This window comes from Euprymna scolopes, chromosome 11 (genome assembly GCF_053919585.1).
Source record: "Euprymna scolopes isolate OS-2025 chromosome 11, ASM5391958v1, whole genome shotgun sequence".
NCBI classification, from domain to species: domain Eukaryota; kingdom Metazoa; phylum Mollusca; class Cephalopoda; order Sepiida; family Sepiolidae; genus Euprymna; species Euprymna scolopes.
Genome location: NC_136492.1, coordinates 7,225,409 through 7,237,908, shown reverse-complemented (window position 1 = coordinate 7,237,908; position 12,500 = coordinate 7,225,409).

The following is a 12,500-nucleotide window of genomic DNA, read 5'->3' as shown; positions in this document are numbered from 1 at the left end:
AACGGTTTTCTTTTTCTTTTCCATTTCGATACTTTTTTGTGATATACATTTTGGAAATATAAAAAAATAACAATAAAAATATTAAATACAAAAAGTAACATCGTTTTTCATGCTTCAAAAAACCATCATAACCTCTAAACCAATATATATATATATATATATATATATATATATATATATATATATATATATATATATATATATTATATATGTTTAATTATTTTATCACCGTTTTATCTGTTTGGTTACATATGTTTCGGATGTTGGACCGTGTTTACAATCTAACAGCCTCGTCAGCTTGGTCTGACGAGGCTGTTAGATCGTAAACACGGTCCAATATCCGAAACATATGTAACCAAACAGATAAAACGGTGATAAAAAAATAAAACACATATTTGCTCTGCAATAGTATTGAGCACTCTCTTCAGGTTTTTGCTAATTACCAGTTTTACCAAATATATATATATATATATATATATATATATATATATATATATATATATATATATATAACTGGAGTCCAAGGTGGCGTCATTGCTAGGTTTATATCTCCCTACCGGCAGGAATTGTTATCCTACACTAACGATTGCGTAACCATGAAACACTAATGTCTGTGCATCTAAAAGAAGTTTAATTATTTAATTATAATTATTAAACCACTTTAAGAATACTTAAGGATGGAAAGTATAAACTAAAAGGCAGACAACTAACATTCATAGCTTCCGTCGTTCGAACATTCTGGATTGTCTAATATCTGCGTCCTAATTGAGTGCTTACTATAGCTATTTTCGTGGCAATTGTTTGGTGACGCGGAGGTAGAGGCTTAACAAATGAAGTCATAGGATGCTTCGTGGCTGGGTTCGAATCTCCCGAGTCAGTGTGAGAAATCTGAACTAAAAAGAAAAAAAAAATGGTCGGACAACCATGTGTCGTTGGGCTAGCTGCAGGCAGTAGCGGAAAGAAAAGTGTTGTGTGTTTGGGTGTTGTGTGTTGCATGTTGTGTTTAGGTATTGTGTGTTTGGGTGTTGTGTGTTGCATGTTGTGTTTAGGTACTGTGTGTTTGGGTGTTGTGTGTTGCGTGTTGTGTTTGGGTATTGTGTGTTTGGGTGTTGTGTGTTGCGTGTTGTGTTTAGGTATTGTGTGTTTGGGTGTTGTGTGTTGCGTGTTGTGTTTAGGTACTGTGTGTTTGGGTGTTGTGTGTTGCGTGTTGTGTGTAGGTACTGTGTGTTTGGGTGTTGTGTGTTGCGTGTTGTGTGTAGGTACTGTGTGTTTGGGTGTTGTGTGTTGCGTGTTGTGTTTAGGTATTGTGTTTGGGTGTTGTGTGTTGCGTGTTGTGTTTAGGTACTGTGTGTTTGAGTATTGTGTGTTGCGTGTTGTGTTTGGGTATTGTGTGTTTGGGTGTTGTGTGTTGCGTGTTGTGTTTAGGTACTGTGTGTTTGGGTGTTGTGTGTTGCGTGTTGTGTTTAGGTATTGTGTTTGGGTGTTGCGTGTTGCGTGTTGCGTGTTGTGTTTAGGTACTATGTGTTTGGGTATTGTGTGTTGCGCGTTGTGTTGGGGTATTGTGTGTTTGTGTGTTGTGTTTAGGTATTGTGTGTTTGGGTGTTGTGTGTTGCGTGTTGTGTTTAGGTACTGTGTGTTTGGGTGTTGTGTGTTGCGTGTTGTGTTTAGGTATTGTGTGTTTGGGTATTGTGTGTTGCGTGTTGTGTTTAGGTACTGTGTGTTTGTGTGTTGTGTGTTGCATGTTGTGTTTAGGTATTGTGAGTTTGGGTGTTGTGTGTTGCGTGTTGTGTTTAGGTACTGTGTGTTTGGGTATTGTGTGTTGCGTGTTGTGTTTAGGTACTGTGTGTTTGGGTGTTGTGTGTTGCGTGTTGTGTTTAGGTACTGTGTGTTTGGGTGTTGTGTGTTCTGTGTAGGTACTGTGTGTTTGGGTGTTGTGTGTTTGCGTGTTGTGTTCAGGTGTTGTGTGTTTGGGTGCTGTGTGTTTGTGTGTTGTGTGTGCAGGTTTGGGAGCTGTGTGTTGTGTATTTGTGTGTTGCGCATTTATGTGTTTGTGTTTGGGTGTAGAGTGTTGTATATTTGGTATGTAATTTTTTTAATCTCTTTTTGGCCCATGAATATTTTTATCCCATTTTTTCACGATAGCCAAATGGAGTTGATAAAATGAAAGGGTGTACAGGCAGCTGATTTGTGTATGCCGGCTTGTGGCAGAGTGCGTATTTCCTATTCGATTGCGTTAGGGAGGAGTGTCCTTTGAGTTGGTTTCTAAAATTTTAAAAATCACACCAAAATATCATTTAATCTGACAAATCAAATTTTATCTCCCGATTGAGCTCCAATCTATGGCCCCCCCCTCGCCAAACTCTCACAAGAAACACCCGTCTAGCAGAAAACAATATCACTAATTTCCCCCACTCTTTATCTGTGCCTAAACCTAAACGTAGATTCCATGAACAAAGCTTCTTTCTTAGAACTGCACGCCTATGGAATTGTCTTCCGTTTTCCTGCTTTCCAGCTGACTACAATATGGTTGTCTTCAAGTCTAACGTAAACAACTTTTTGATGAGCCGTTTCATATAAGTTAACACATTTATTGAATTTCCATACTAACGATTACTATATTGTCCAATTTCTACTGTACACTCTTTAACCCTTATTCTCGTGTGGCCTCTTGGCCTTGATAAGTGGTGATGCCTATGTAAAAAAACAAAAACAAAAAAAAAACACATTTGTTATTGCTGTACTGTTACTTGCGATAGAATTACATGCATAGCTACTACAATTTATTTGTGAAAATGATAATTACTTCGGTTCAGACGATCGCCAATAAGATAGCGTGAGTTGCTTTGACAACATCTCGGGCGGAATTAGATGAGCTTGCTCAGGACAAATTCTTCTTTTGCCGTTTATTGGGTTTTTTTTTATGCTCATCAGAGACTGGATAGTGATGACAGGTCAAATTAGGTTGAAGAATAAGTTTTTGCTGGTTCATTGAAGGAGTATTTTAAACCATTTTAATTTATTTTATGTATATTGCTATTACTTAAACATATGACCAGGATTAATTTATAACTTTTTTCTTTTCATATTATTAAAGCTGTTACATGGAAGGGCTGTCCATTCCCATATAAGTAAGAATACATACTAGATAAGTGAAAATGATATTAAGATATGGTTAGGATCGAACCCTGAAGGCAAGTTTTAAAGATAATGGAAATTGGAATGTTAGAAATTAAGTCTATTGTTAATTCTATTAGAAATAGTTAAATATTGTTAATTCTATTAGAAATAGTTAAATATTGTTAATTCTATTAGAAATAGTTAAATATTGTTAATTCTATTAGAAATAGTTAAATATTGTTAATTCTATTAGAAATAGTTAACTATTGTTAATTCTTTTAGAAATAGTTAAATATTGTTAATTCTATTAGAAATAGTTAAATATTGTTAATTCTATTAGAAATAGTAAAATATTGTTAATTCTATTAGAAATAGTTAAATATTGTTAATTCTATTAGAAATAGTAAAATATTGTTAATTCTATTAGAAATAGTTAAATATTGTTAATTCTATTAGAAATAGTTAAATATTGTTAATTCTATTAGAAATAGTTAAATATTGTTAATTCTATTAGAAATAGTTAAATATTGTTAATTCAATTAGAAATAGTTAAATATTGTTAATTCTATTAGAAATAGTTAAATATTGTTAATTCTATTAGAAATAGTAAAATATTGTTAATTCTATTAGAAATAGTTAAATATTGTTAATTCTATTAGAAATAGTTAAATATTGTTAATTCTATTAGAAATAGTTAAATATTGTTAATTCTATTAGAAATAGTTATATATTGTTAATTCTATTAGAAATAGTTAAATATTGTAAATTCTATTAGAAATAGTTAAATATTGTTAATTCTATTAGAAATAGTTAAATATTGTTAATTCTATTAGAAATAGTTAAATATTGTTAATTCTATTAGAAATAGTTAAATATTGTTAATTCTATTAGAAATAGTTAATTATTGTTAATTCTATTAGAAATAGTTAATTATTGTTAATTCTATTAGAAATAGTTAACTATTGTTAATTCTTTTAGAAATAGTTAAATATTGTAAATTCTATTAGAAATAGTTAAATATTGTTAATTCTATTAGAAATAGTTAAATATTGTTAATTCTATTAGAAATAGTTAAATATTGTTAATTCTATTAGAAATAGTTAAATATTGTTAATTCTATTAGAAATAGTTAAATATTGTTAATTCTATTAGAAATAGTTAAATATTGTTAATTCTATTAGAAATAGTTAAATATTGTTAATTCTATTAGAAATAGTTTATTATTGTTAATTCTATTAGAAATAATTAAATATTGTTAATTCTATTAGAAATAGTTAAATATTGTAAATTCTATTAGAAATAGTTAAATATTGTTAATTCTATTAGAAATAGTTAAATATTGTTAATTCTATTAGAAATAGTTAAATATTGTTAATTCTATTAGAAATAGTTAAATATTGTTAATTCTATTAGAAATAGTTAAATATTGTTAATTCTATTAGAAATAGTTAAATATTGTTAATTCTATTAGAAATAGTTAAATATTGTTAATTCTATTAGAAATAGTTAACTATTGTTAATTCTTTTAGAAATAGTTAAACTATTGTTAATTCTATTAGAAATAGTTAAATATTGTTAATTCTATTTAGAAATAGTTAAATATTGTTAATTCTATTAGAAATAGTTAAATATTGTTAATTCTATTAGAAATAGTTAAATATTGTTAATTCTATTAGAAATAGTTAATTATTGTTAATTCTATAAGAAATAGTTAAATAATTGTTAATTCTATTAGAAATAGTTAAATATTGTTAATTCTATTAGAAATAGTTAATTATTGTTAATTCTATTAGAAATAGTTAATTATTTGTTAATTCTATTAGAAATAGTTAAATATTGTTAATTCTATTAGAAATAGTTAATTATTGTTAATTCTATTAGAAATAGTTAAATATGTTAATTCTATTAGAAATAGTTAAATATTGTTAATTCTATTAGAAATAGTTAAATATTGTTAATTCTATTAGAAATAGTTAAATATTGTAATTCTATTAGAAATAGTTTATTTATTGTTAATTCTATTAGAAATAGTTTATTATTGTTAATTCTATTAGAAATAGTTAAATATTGTTAATTCTATTAGAAATAGTTAAATATTGTTAATTCTATTAGAAATAGTTTATTATTGTTAATTCTATTAGAAATAGTTAAATATTGTGAATTCTATTAGAAATAGTTAAATATTGTTAATTCTATTAGAAATAGTTAAATATTGTTAATTCTATTAGAAATAGTTAAATAATTGTTAATTCTATTAGAAATAGTTAAATATTGTTAATTCTATTAGAAATAGTTAATTATTGTTAATTCTATTAGAAATAGTTAAATATTGTTAATTCTATTAGAAATAGTTAAATATTGTTAATTCTATTAGAAATAGTTAATTATTGTTAATTCCTATTAGAAATAGTTAATTATTGTTAATTCTATTAGAAATAGTTAAATATTGTTAATTCTATTAGAAATAGTTAATTATTGTTAATTCTATTAGAAATAGTTAAATATTTGTTAATTCTATTAGAAATAGTTAAATATTGTTAATTCTATTAGAAATAGTAAAATATTGTTAATTCTATTAGAAATAGTAAAATATTGTTAATTCTATTAGAAATAGTTAAATATTGTTAATTCTATTAGAAATAGTTAAATATTGTTAATTCTATTAGAAATAGTTAATTATTGTTAATTCTATTAGAAATAGTTAATTATTGTTAATTCTATTAGAAATAGTTAAATTAATTGTTAATTCTATTAGAAATAGTTAAATATTTGTTTATTCTATTAGAAATAGTTAATTATTGTTAATTCTATATTAGAAATAGTAAAATATTGTTAATTCTATTAGAAATAGTAAAATATTGTTAATTCTATTAGAAATAGTTAAATATTGTTAATTCTATTAGAAAAATAGTTAAATATTGTTAATTCTATTAGAAATAGTTAAATATTGTTAATTCTATTAGAAATAGTTAAATATTGTTAATTCTATTAGAAATAGTTAAATATTGTTAATTCTATTAGAAATAATATTAGTTAGTATTATTGTTAATTCTATTAGAAATAGTTAAATATTGTTAATTCTATTAGAAATAGTTAAATATTGTTAATTCTATTAGAAATAGTTAAATATTGTTAATTCTATTAGAAATAGTTAAATATTGTTAATTCTATTAGAAATAGTTAAATATTGTTAATTCTATTAGAAATAGTTTAATATTGTTAATTCTATTAGAAATAGTTAAATATTGTTAATTCTATTAGAAATAGTTAAATATTGTTAATTCTATTAGAAATAGTTAAATATTGTTAATTCTATTAGAAATAGTTAAATATTGTTAATTCTATTAGAAATAGTTAAATATTGTTAATTCTATTAGAAATAGTTAAATATTGTTAATTCTATTAGAAATAGTTAAATATTGTTAATTTCTATTAGAAATAGTTTATTATTGTTAATTCATATTAGAAATAGTTTATTATTGTTAATTCTATTAGAAATAGTTAAATATTGTTAATTCTATTAGAAATAGTTAAATATTGTTAATTCTATTAGAAATAGTTAAATATTGTTAATTCTATTAGAAATAGTTAAATATTGTTAATTCTATTAGAAATAGTTTATTATTGTTAATTCTATTAGAAATAGTTTATTATTGTTAATTCTATTAGAAATAGTTAAATATTGTTAATTCTATTAGAAATAGTTAAATGTTGTTAATTCTATTAGAAATAGTTAAATATTGTTAATTCTATTAGAAATAGTTAAATATTGTTAATTCTATTAGAAATAGTTAAATATTGTTAATTCTATTAGAAATAGTTTATTTATTGTTAATTCTATTAGAAATAGTTTATTATTGTTAATTCTATTAGAAATAGTTTAAATATTGTTAATTCTATTAGAAATAGTTTAATATTGTTAATTCTATTAGAAATAGTTAAATATTGTTAATTCTAGTAGAAATAGTTAAATATTGTTAATTCTATTAGAAATAGTTAATTATTGTTAATTCTATTAGAAATAGTTAAATATTGTTAATTCTATTAGAAATAGTTAAATATTGTTAATTCTATTAGAAATAGTTAAATATTGTTAATTCTATTAGAAATAGTTAAAGTATTGTTAATTCTATTAGAAATAGTTAAATATTGTTAATTCTATTAGAAATAGTTAAATATTGTTAATTCTATTAGAAATAGTTAATTATTGTTAATTCTATTAGAAATAGTTAAATATTGTTAATTCTATTAGAAATAGTTTAATATTGTTAATTCTATTAGAAATAGTTAAATATTGTTAATTCTATTAGAAATAGTTTAAATATTGTTAATTCTATTAGAAATAGTTAAATATTGTTTAAGTCGGAAGAAGAGTCGATTGCCCATTCTTTTAGAAATCTGAATATTAAATATGTCAGTTAAAAGAATGGACAATGCAAATTAAAAATATATTGTTTAAAATTAAGTTAGAATTAGAATTGAGGATTCTTTTGTTTTCCAAAAGTGTGTTTGGACAAACATATGTAAAGCCACGTGAAAATTAGTCACGTTTGAAAACACACTTCTGACGTCATAAACAAAGGAGATTTCTCAATATAGGAATCTACGGGTTCGAAGTTAGAAGTCAGTTGGAAGACTTGAGAGTCAAGAGTTGAGAGTCAAGAGTTGATGAGAGACAGTCAGTTGAAGAGGAGAGCCTCTTAGAAGCGAAAGGTAGAAGATTAGACCAAGTTTGAATTCCTGACCTCACCGATTGAAAAAATAAAGGAATCATCTATATTTTGTAAGTGTTGTCTTCGTGCTACACAACAAAGCACCCTCCTACCACTGCAGTAGATATCTCAATCCTGATGCAATTCTCTACCTATATAAAAGCCAATTACGTCTAACGATAGAGTACTCTTGCCACATCTGGGCAGGAGCTGCTAGAAGCAGCTTATCCTACCTTGACAAAGTTCAAAATAGACTTCGTAGCTTAATGGGGGATGCCCCTTTTCTCTTGCCTGCAATCTCTTTCCCACAGAAGAGACGTTATAAGCCTGTCTCTGCTTTGTCGTTATTTTCATGGCAAGTGCTCAGCTGAGCTTCAATCTACGGTTCCCCCTTCGTCAAACTTTCATGAAAAACATTCCTCTAGCCAAAACCACTATCAATAATTTCCCCGATCTGTGCCTAAACCTAAACGTAGATTCCATGAACAAAGCTTTTTCTTAGAACTGCACACCTATGGAACTTTCTTCCGTTTGCCTACTTTCCAGCTGACTACAATCTGATTGTCTTCAAGTCCAATGTAAACAAATTCTTGATGAACTGCCCCCCCCCCAAGTAATCCAATTTACAAAATTTTCACTACTTATGTTTACCCAATTAACTCTTCCCATCGGGTGGCTCGTTTGTAAAAGAAAGAAACTCATCTTCCACCATAATAATGCTTGTTCTCACACAGCACTACTGATAAAAGATCTAAGAGAAGTTGGTAAATCTTGCCTAATCCTCCATATTCTCCTGGCATAGTTCCCTCAGATTATGACTTATTTTGAGAATGACAAAACCATTTACATGGTCTTAGGTTACCATCAGGAGAGAAGATTGAATACATGTCATATTCATATTTCACACGAGACATTTATGAGCTCGTTGACAAATGGAATCAAGTTATAAGGAACAAAGTTTATTGTTGTGAATAAAGATTTCCGAAAACGGTTTTCATTTTCAAAATGAAGGTTTAAATGAAAGCTGCAACGTAGACCTTAATATGTAGGGACCCAACACGTTGTAGACTCCGTCACAACGAACCAAGACAAGCAATAACTGGAGTCACTGTTTTCCTTAGTAAAACAGCCAACAATTATTTACAAACATCTATTTACAAGTCTTTTCCTGTCGCCCTCGGACACCGTGCGTAACACGTCTATCTCGGCCCTTCTCTGACGTGATCCTTGAATACCTTTCGAATACCGCTCCTTTTGTAATGAGATCCCTGGTTTTCGTACACGTTCTTTTTGTTTTTTTATAATTTTAAAATAAGTTTACAGAAATCAAAAGGGTGCCTTCTTTAGGGCAAGCATTTTATCTTTATATATTAAATACATAGATATCCGAATGTTCTTTTGTAACGTTACTCATGTGTTGCACACGTCTTAAAACATAATGACCCAACACGTTGTAGACTCCATCGCAAAGAAAATAAGAAAGGAATAACTCGACTCACTTTTCCCTTAATGAAACAACCGACATTTATTTACACATTTATTTATAGGTCTTTTCCTCGATCACCGTGCACAACACGTCTTTTTCTATCCTTCTCTAAAGTGATCCTCGAATAGCTTCTGAACCGTTCTCTTCTCTGACGTGATTTCTGGTCTGCGCATACGTTTTTCTTATAATCTTTTTCCTTTTTTTCCTTGCTGTGACGTCACATCTCGCACACATTTTTTCCTTGCTGTGACGTCACATCTCACACATATTTGCATACAGCTGCCATATGCGCGTCCGCGCTCTGTTACAAAGCCAGCTCTTCTTAGAATTAAAATCACACCTTTTTTTTTTTTTTTTTTTTTTTTTACAAAGGCATCACCACATTATCAAGGCCCAGAGGCCACTCAAGGATGAGGGTTAAAGAGTGTACAGTAGAAGTTGGTCAATATAGTAATCATTAGTAATGAAAATTTGGTAAATTTAATAACTTATATGGAACGGCTCATCAAGAACTTATTTACTTTAGACTTGAACAAAACCATATTCTAGTCAGCCGGAAAGCAGGAAAACGGAAGACAATTCCACAGGCGTGCAGTTCTAAGAAAGAAGCTTTGTTCATGGAATCTACGTTTAGGTTTAGGCACAGATAAAGAGTGGGGGAAATTATTGATAGTGTTTACAGCTAGACGAGTGTTTCTTGTGAAAGTTTGGCGAGGGGGGACCATAGATTGAAGCTCAGTTGAACACTTTCCATGAAAATAACGATACATCAGAGACAAACTCGCAACATCTCTTCTGTGAGATAGAGGTTGCAAGGAGGAGAAAAGGACATCTCCTACGAGGCTACGAAGTCTATTTTGAACTCTATCAAGGCAGGACAAGTTCTTTCTAGCAGCTCCTGCCCAGATGTGGCAACAGTATTCCATCCTTGGACGTACCTGGCTCTTATATAGATAGAGATAGATATTGCTATTATTTTTGTATGTACGCAGCCATCTACTTTAGTATGATTGCTAGGATTTCTGCACAGAGCTCACAAAGATCGTGCCTTAGGATTTGTCGAGTCTGCACGCAGTTTTCCTTGTTGGTCACAGCTTTTTGTTAACATGAAACCAAGACCAAAACGTCTTAACGGTTGCATGCAAAGTCGGTGAAGGTTTTGGGCTCAAAATGCATAAAGGAATAACGCAGAAGCAACATTGTCACATTTAATTTGAGATTACGTGCCTTGCATATCTTTGCTTACCACACGTACAGGCAAAGACGACCAGAAGACAACGGATCCTGGTGCTAATCCCTCCTTGAATTCTAACCAGAGACGGGTAAGCCAGATAGATCTGACATTACTGAGTTGCTATACCTCTGTTTATGAATTACAATGATTTTATAATAACGACAACAAAATTTTCCTTGAACATTTTTTAAAATATTTCTTTAAAATTATTTGACCCCCCCCCCGCAAAAAAAATCATTTTTACACCTTCTAACGTTTCCTTGACAGTTATTATTGAAAAAAAAAAAAATGAATAATAAACCACCAAATTACGGTCAGTCATTAAAAAAAAAAAAAAAAAATTTATTTTTTAGTTTCTACAATATAAAAACAATTTTTTAAAAATGAATAATGAAACACCAAATTATGGTAGGTCGTTTTTTTTTTTTAAATATTTTTTTTCGGGACATATTACATTTTATTCATTCAACTATTTTTTTTCGCTACATGTTAAATTTATTCATTCAACTATTTTTTTCGCTACATACATTACATTTATTTATTCAACTATTTTTTTCGCTACATACATTACATTTTATTCATTCAACTTTTTTTTTTTCTGTTGTGTTATGATCGGCATAATCCGGACGTTGGCGCCATGTTTCAGCCAAAGCCGAGCGAACGCTGACATCCATCTGGTTCACAATATGCATCAATACCGAAATCTTTCCTAAATCGAAAATCATGAATTTAAATTGTGCTACGTTTCTTAGACATAACACAATCTGAAAAGAAATAATTATTTTTAAATTATCAGGTATTTCAATTATTTACCTCCAACTATATAATTTTTTACTCCCAGGGGTAAATTTACCCCTGGTTGAGAACCTCTGCTTTAGAGGGACTGACTTGATTGCGATCCATTTCTGCACGTGAAAGTTTATTTCTTCGTTATTTTCACATAATAAATTTTGTATCGAAATTACCAAAATGATATTTGTTTATCAATATGAATAAGATTTTGTGTTGCTATCCAGAATTGCCCCTATATTTAAATCTCTGTGATGCAGGTACCCGTGACAGAACGAAAAGATTGTATTCCAAAAATCATGTAAATTGATCAATTATTTATATTATTTTTATGAAGAAAATCATTTTAAAAAACAGTCTAAAGCGATTGATGGAAAATCGTAGGCATTACAAGATTAATCTCGCAATTTGAATTATTATGTTTCTTCACGTTGGCCACGCGAGAGTCACCCGTCGGTTACTCATATAATTTGATTTTGTTATTATTTTCATTATTGATATTTTCATTAGTGATTTTACGTGATTTTTGGAATATTACATTTTCGTTTACTCACAAGTAAGTATAGAGATTTTTTTTCTTAATACGAGGAGGATTCTTAACAAAAACAGATTTTTTTTCGTTTTATTCATGAAATTTTTATTATTTTATAATTGATAAGTTTCTAAATTTGCGAAGCAATAAACAAACCAGCAAAGCCAGCAGCGATTAAAGTTCGTTCTTTTTTTATCTTCTCGATCGCTGCCCCCCTTTGACTTTTTTCGACAGGGCTTTTTTCCTCCTATTAGTGTCGCACCACGTATTTGTTGTCGCTGTCAGGGCAACGTTCCCATCCTTTCACTACACACCAGCGACATCAGCCCATTCCATTAAGATATCATTTTTCAAATAAATTAATAAACGTACATCAATTTTGAAAATATGTCAGTCAGCGTTTTTCGTCTTATCTCGTTGCGCACACAAAAAGCAGCGGGAATCACGAAAACCCTGAACAAATAAAGAGCGTCCAAATAAATTGGATTCTATCATTCTCTCTCTCTCTCTCTCTCTCTCTCTCTCTCTCTCTCTCTCTCTCTCTCTCTCTCTTCCCTTCCTCCCTCCCTCTTTCTCTCTTCCATTCTGGGGAGGGGAGGGAAGGGGAGAAGGCGTAAGTGCAAGGAAGAT